At 45.1% G+C, this 5,000-nt stretch overlaps 10 non-coding genes and 2 pseudogenes across 10 annotated transcripts; all 12 read left to right on the top strand.

Moving 5' to 3' along the window:
- Window positions 1–88: 88 nt before the first annotated feature.
- LOC142927756 (5S ribosomal RNA) lies at window positions 89–207 on the top strand. The gene has a single exon (XR_012944680.1). It is a non-coding gene; the product is annotated as a 5S ribosomal RNA (ribosomal RNA).
- Window positions 208–638: 431 nt separating this feature from the next.
- On the top strand, window positions 639–757 carry LOC142927451 (5S ribosomal RNA). Its single transcript, XR_012944375.1, has one exon. It is a non-coding gene; the product is annotated as a 5S ribosomal RNA (ribosomal RNA).
- Window positions 758–1,009: 252 nt separating this feature from the next.
- LOC142928386 (5S ribosomal RNA) lies at window positions 1,010–1,129 on the top strand (annotated as a pseudogene).
- A 253-nt stretch (window positions 1,130–1,382) lies between these two features.
- On the top strand, window positions 1,383–1,501 carry LOC142925834 (5S ribosomal RNA). The gene has a single exon (XR_012942757.1). It is a non-coding gene; the product is annotated as a 5S ribosomal RNA (ribosomal RNA).
- Window positions 1,502–1,753: 252 nt separating this feature from the next.
- LOC142926096 (5S ribosomal RNA) lies at window positions 1,754–1,872 on the top strand. The gene has a single exon (XR_012943021.1). It is a non-coding gene; the product is annotated as a 5S ribosomal RNA (ribosomal RNA).
- A 251-nt stretch (window positions 1,873–2,123) lies between these two features.
- On the top strand, window positions 2,124–2,242 carry LOC142927264 (5S ribosomal RNA). The gene has a single exon (XR_012944189.1). It is a non-coding gene; the product is annotated as a 5S ribosomal RNA (ribosomal RNA).
- A 254-nt stretch (window positions 2,243–2,496) lies between these two features.
- LOC142927765 (5S ribosomal RNA) lies at window positions 2,497–2,615 on the top strand. The gene has a single exon (XR_012944689.1). It is a non-coding gene; the product is annotated as a 5S ribosomal RNA (ribosomal RNA).
- A 427-nt stretch (window positions 2,616–3,042) lies between these two features.
- LOC142926690 (5S ribosomal RNA) lies at window positions 3,043–3,161 on the top strand. The gene has a single exon (XR_012943614.1). It is a non-coding gene; the product is annotated as a 5S ribosomal RNA (ribosomal RNA).
- Window positions 3,162–3,414: 253 nt separating this feature from the next.
- On the top strand, window positions 3,415–3,533 carry LOC142927266 (5S ribosomal RNA). The gene has a single exon (XR_012944191.1). It is a non-coding gene; the product is annotated as a 5S ribosomal RNA (ribosomal RNA).
- Window positions 3,534–3,964: 431 nt separating this feature from the next.
- Window positions 3,965–4,083, top strand: LOC142926052 (5S ribosomal RNA). The gene has a single exon (XR_012942977.1). It is a non-coding gene; the product is annotated as a 5S ribosomal RNA (ribosomal RNA).
- A 246-nt stretch (window positions 4,084–4,329) lies between these two features.
- LOC142928012 (5S ribosomal RNA) lies at window positions 4,330–4,448 on the top strand (annotated as a pseudogene).
- Window positions 4,449–4,700: 252 nt separating this feature from the next.
- On the top strand, window positions 4,701–4,819 carry LOC142927167 (5S ribosomal RNA). The gene has a single exon (XR_012944092.1). It is a non-coding gene; the product is annotated as a 5S ribosomal RNA (ribosomal RNA).
- The last annotated feature ends 181 nt before the right edge of the window (window positions 4,820–5,000 follow it).

Here is a 5,000-nt window from a genome sequence, read left to right as displayed (position 1 = left end):
ACGTTTTCACGAGCGATGACCTCCAGGAGTATAGTTGAATGTTGATTGTTTTATACATATGAGTGTTCGACAGGTCTCTGCAAGCACGGCCTACGACCATATCACCCTGAATGCGCCCGATCTCGTCTGATCTCGGAAGCTAAGCATGGTCGAGCCTGATTAGTACTTGGATCAGAGACTGCTTGGGAATACCAGGTGTTGTAGGCTTTTGCATTGTTGTATCTGGATGGGTCGCTTTTTACACTTCGACTCATCCAGTGAGTGCACGTGCCAATTTCACGTCGATATGGTGTACTGCATTGGGATCAATATTTTTTGTAATATAATGTTTGATGCCACTCTTTCGGGGCTCAACCAGGAGCTCAGAAACAGGTCCCTGCAGGGTGGGCTGGTAGGACAAGTCTCTGCGCTGTCTATTACTGATTTTATACACCCAACAGCACGAGATTTCACTTCGTTAAAGTATTGAAAGGGGACGGACAGACGGACGGACACATTAATCTATTGCAGGCTGGTACACTCAGTTTACAACTTCGTTTCTACCAGTATAAAGGTTTTTTGAGCGATGACCTCCAGAAGTATAGTTGAATGTTGATTGTTTTATACATCTGAATGTGCGACAGGTCTTTCCAAGCATGGCCTACGACCATATCACCCTGAATGCGCCCGATCTCGTCTGATCGCGGAAGCTAAGCACGGTCGAGTCTGGTTAGTACTTGGATGGGAGACTGCCTGGGAATACCAGGTGTTGTAGGCTTTTGTATATTTGGATCTGGATGGCTTGCTTTTTACACTTCGACTCATGCAGTGAGTGCACCTGCCAATTTCACGTCGATATGGTGTACTGCATTGGGATGAATCTTTTCTTGTAAAATAATGGTTGATGCCACTCTTTCGGGGCTCAACCAGGAGCTCAGAATAAAGGTTTTATGAGCGATGACCTCGAGAAGTATAGTTGAATGTTGATTGTTTTATACATCCGAATGTGCTACAGGTCTTCCCAAGCTTGGCCTACGACCATATCACCCAGAATGCGCCCGATCTCGTCTGATCTCGGAAGCTAACCAGGGTCGAGCTTGGATAGTACTTTGGATGGGGGACTGCCTGGGAATACCAGGTGTTGTAGGGTTTTGTATTTTTGGATCTGGATGGGTCGCTTTTTACACTTCCACTCATCCAGTAAGTGCACTTGCCAATTTCACGTCGATATGGTGTACTGCATTGGGATCAATATTTTCTTGTAAAATACTGTTTGATGCCACTCTCTCGGGGCTAAACCTGGAGCTCAGAATAAACGTTTTCACGAGCGATGACCTCCAGGAGTATAGTTGAATGTTGATTGTTGTATACATATGAGTGTTCGACAGGTCTCTGCAAGCACGGCCTACGATCATATCACCCTGAATGCGCCCGATCTCGTCTGATCTCGGAAGCTAAGCATGGTCGAGCCTGATTAGTACTTGGATGGGAGACTGCCTGGGAATACCAGGTGTTGTAGGCTTTTGCATTGTTGTATCTGGATGGGTCGCTTTTTACACTTCGACTCATCCAGTGAGTGCACGTGCCAATTTCACGTCGATATGGTGTACTGCATTGGGATCAATATTTTCTCGTAAAATAATATTTGATGCTACTCTTTCGGGGCTCAACCAGGAGCTCAGAATAAAGGTTTTATGAGCGATGACCTCCAGAAGTATAGTTGAATGTTGATTGTTTTATACATCTGAATGTGCGACAGGTCTTTCCAAGCATGGCCTACGACCATCTCACCCTGAATGCGCCCGATCTCGTCTGATCTCGGAAGCTAAGCAGAGTCGAGCCTGGTTAGTACTTGGATGGGAGACTGCCTGGGAATACCAGGTGTTGTAGGCTTTTGCATTGTTGTATCTGGATGGGTCGCTTTTTACACTTCGACTCATCCAGTGAGTGCACCTGCCAATTTCACGTCGATATGGTGTACTGCATTGGGATCAATATTTTTTGTAAAATAATGTTTGATGCCACTCTTTCGGGGCTCAACCAGGAGCTCAGAATAAAGGTTTTATGAGCGATGACCTCCAGAAGTATAGTTGAATGTTGATTGTTTTGTACATCTGAATGTGCGACAGGTCTTTCCAAGCATGGCTTACGACCATATCACCCAGAATGCGCCCGATCTCGTCTGATCTCGGAAGCTAAGCAGGGTCGAGCTTGGATAGTACTTGGATGGGAGACTTCCTGGAAATACCAGGTGTTGTAGGCTTTTGTATTTTTGGATCTGGATGGGTCGCTTTTTACACTTCCACTCATCCAGTAAGTGCACCTGCCAATTTAACGTCGATATGGTGTACTGCATTGGGATCAATATTTTCTTGTAAAATACTATTTGATGCCACTCTTTCGGGGCTAAACCAGGAGCTCAGAAAAAAACGTTTTCACGAGCGATGACCTCCAGGAGTATAGTTGAATGTTGATTGTTTTATACATATGAGTGTTCGACAGGTCTCTGCAAGCACGGCCTACGACCATATCACCCTGAATGCGCCCGATCTCGTCTGATCTCGGAAGCTAAGCATGGTCGAGCCTGATTAGTACTTGGATCAGAGACAGCTTGGGAATACCAGGTGTTGTAGGCTTTTGCATTGTTGTATCTGGATGGGTCGCTTTTTACACTTCGACTCATCCAGTGAGTGCACGTGCCAATTTCACGTCGATATGGTGTACTGCATTGGGATCAATATTTTTTGTAATATAATGTTTGATGCCACTCTTTCGGGGCTCAACCAGGAGCTCAGAAACAGGTCCCTGCAGGGTGGGCTGGTAGGACAAGTCTCTGCGCTGTCTATTACTGATTTTATACACCAAACAGCACGAGATTTCACTTCGTTAAAGTATTGAAAGAGGACGGACGGACGGACACATTAATCTATTGCAGGCTGGTACACTCAGTTTACAACTTCGTTTCTACCAGTATAAAGGTTTTATGAGCGATGACCTCCAGATGTATAGTTGAATGTTGATTGTTTTATACATCTGAATGTGCGACAGGTCTTTCCAAGCATGGCCTACGACCATATCACCCAGAATGCGCCCGATCTCGTCTGATCTCGGAAGCTAAGCAGGGTCGAACTTGGATAGTACTTGGATGGGAGACTGCCTGGGAATACCAGGTGTTGTAGGCTTTTGTATATTTGGATCTGGATGGGTCGCTTTTTACACTTCCACTCATCCAGTAAGTGCACCTGCCAATTTCACGTCGATATGGTGTACTCCATTGGGATCAATTTTTTCTTGTAAAATACTGTTTGATGCCACTCTCTCGGGGCTAAACCAGGAGCTCAGAATAAACGTTTTCACGAGCGATGACCTCCAGGAGTATAGTTGAATGTTGATTGTTTTATACATATGAGTGTTCGACAGGTCTCTGCAAGCACGGCCTACGACCATATCACCCTGAATGCGCCCGATCTCGTCTGATCTCGGAAGCTAAGCATGGTCAAACCTGATTAGTACTTGGATGGGAGACTGCCTGGGAATACCAGGTGTTGTAGGCTTTTGCATTGTGTTATCTGGATGGGTCGCTTTTTACACTTCGACTCATCCAGTGAGTGCACCTGCCAATTTCACGTCGATATGGTGTACTGCATTGGGATCAATATTTTTTGTAATATAATGTTTGATGCCACTCTTTCGGGGCTCAACTAGGAGCTCAGAAACAGGTTCCTGCAGGGTGGGCTGGTAGGACAAGTCTCTGCGCTGCCTATTACTGATTTTATACACCCAACAGCACGAGATTTCACTTCATTAAAGTATTGAAAGGGGACGGACAGACGGACGGACACATTAATCTATTGCAGGCTGGTACACTCAGTTTACAACTTCGTTTCTACCAGTATAAAGGTTTTTTGAGCGATGACCTCCAGAAGTATAGTTGAATGTTGATTGTTTTATACATCTGAATATGCGACAGGTCTTTCCAAGCATGGCCTATGACCATATCACCCTGAATGCGCCCGATCTCGTCTGATCTCGGAAGCTAAGCACGGTCGAGTCTGGTTAGTACTTGGATGGGAGACTGCCTGGGAATACCAGATGTTGTAGGCTTTTGTATATCTGGATGGCTCGCTTTTTACACTTCGACTCATGCAGTGAGTGCACCTGTCAATTTCACGTCGATATGGTGTACTGCATTGGGATGAATATTTTCTTGTGAAATAATGTTTGATGCCACTCTTTCGGGGCTCAAACAGGAGCTCAGAATAAAGGTTTTATGAGCGATGACCTCCAGAAGTATAGTTGAATGTTGATTGTTTTATACATCTAAATGTGCGACAGGTCTTTCCAAGCATGGCCTACGACCATATCACCCAGAATGCGCCCGATCTCGTCTAATCTCGGAAGCTAAGCAGGGTCGAACTTGGATAGTACTTGGATGGGAGACTGCCTGTGAATACCAGGTGTTGTAGGCTTTTGCATTGTTGTATCTGGATGGGTCACTTTTTACACTTCGACTCATCCAGTTAGTGCACCTGCCAATTTCACGTCGATATGGTTTACTGCATTGGGATCAATATTTTTTGTAAAATACTGTTTGATGCCACTCTTTTGGGGCTAAACCAGGAGCTCAGAATAAACATTTTCACGAGCGATGACCTCCAGGAGTATAGTTGAATGTTGATTGTTTTATACATATGAGTGTTCGACAGGTCTCTGCAAGCACGGCCTACGACCATATCACCCTGAATGCGCCCGATCTCGTCTGATCTCGGAAGCTAAGCATGGTCGAGCCTAATTAGTACTTGGATTGGAGACTGCCTGGGAATACCAGGTGTTGTAGGCTTTTGCATTGTTGTATCTGGATGGGTCGCTTTTTACAATTCGACTCATCCAGTGAGTGCACGTGCCAATTTCACGTCGATATGATGAACTGCATTGGGATCAATATTTTTTCGAAAAATAATGTTTGATGCTACTCTTTCGGGGCTCAACCAGGAGCTCAGAATAAACGTTTTATGAGCGAT

This window comes from Petromyzon marinus, chromosome 23 (genome assembly GCF_048934315.1).
Source record: "Petromyzon marinus isolate PM22_M1 ecotype Great Lakes invasive population chromosome 23, UKy_Petmar_22M1.pri1.0, whole genome shotgun sequence".
Taxonomy (NCBI): domain Eukaryota; kingdom Metazoa; phylum Chordata; class Hyperoartia; order Petromyzontiformes; family Petromyzontidae; genus Petromyzon; species Petromyzon marinus.
The sequence above is the reverse complement of the archived record's forward strand: the minus strand, read 5'-3'. Positions and strand labels throughout refer to the sequence as shown.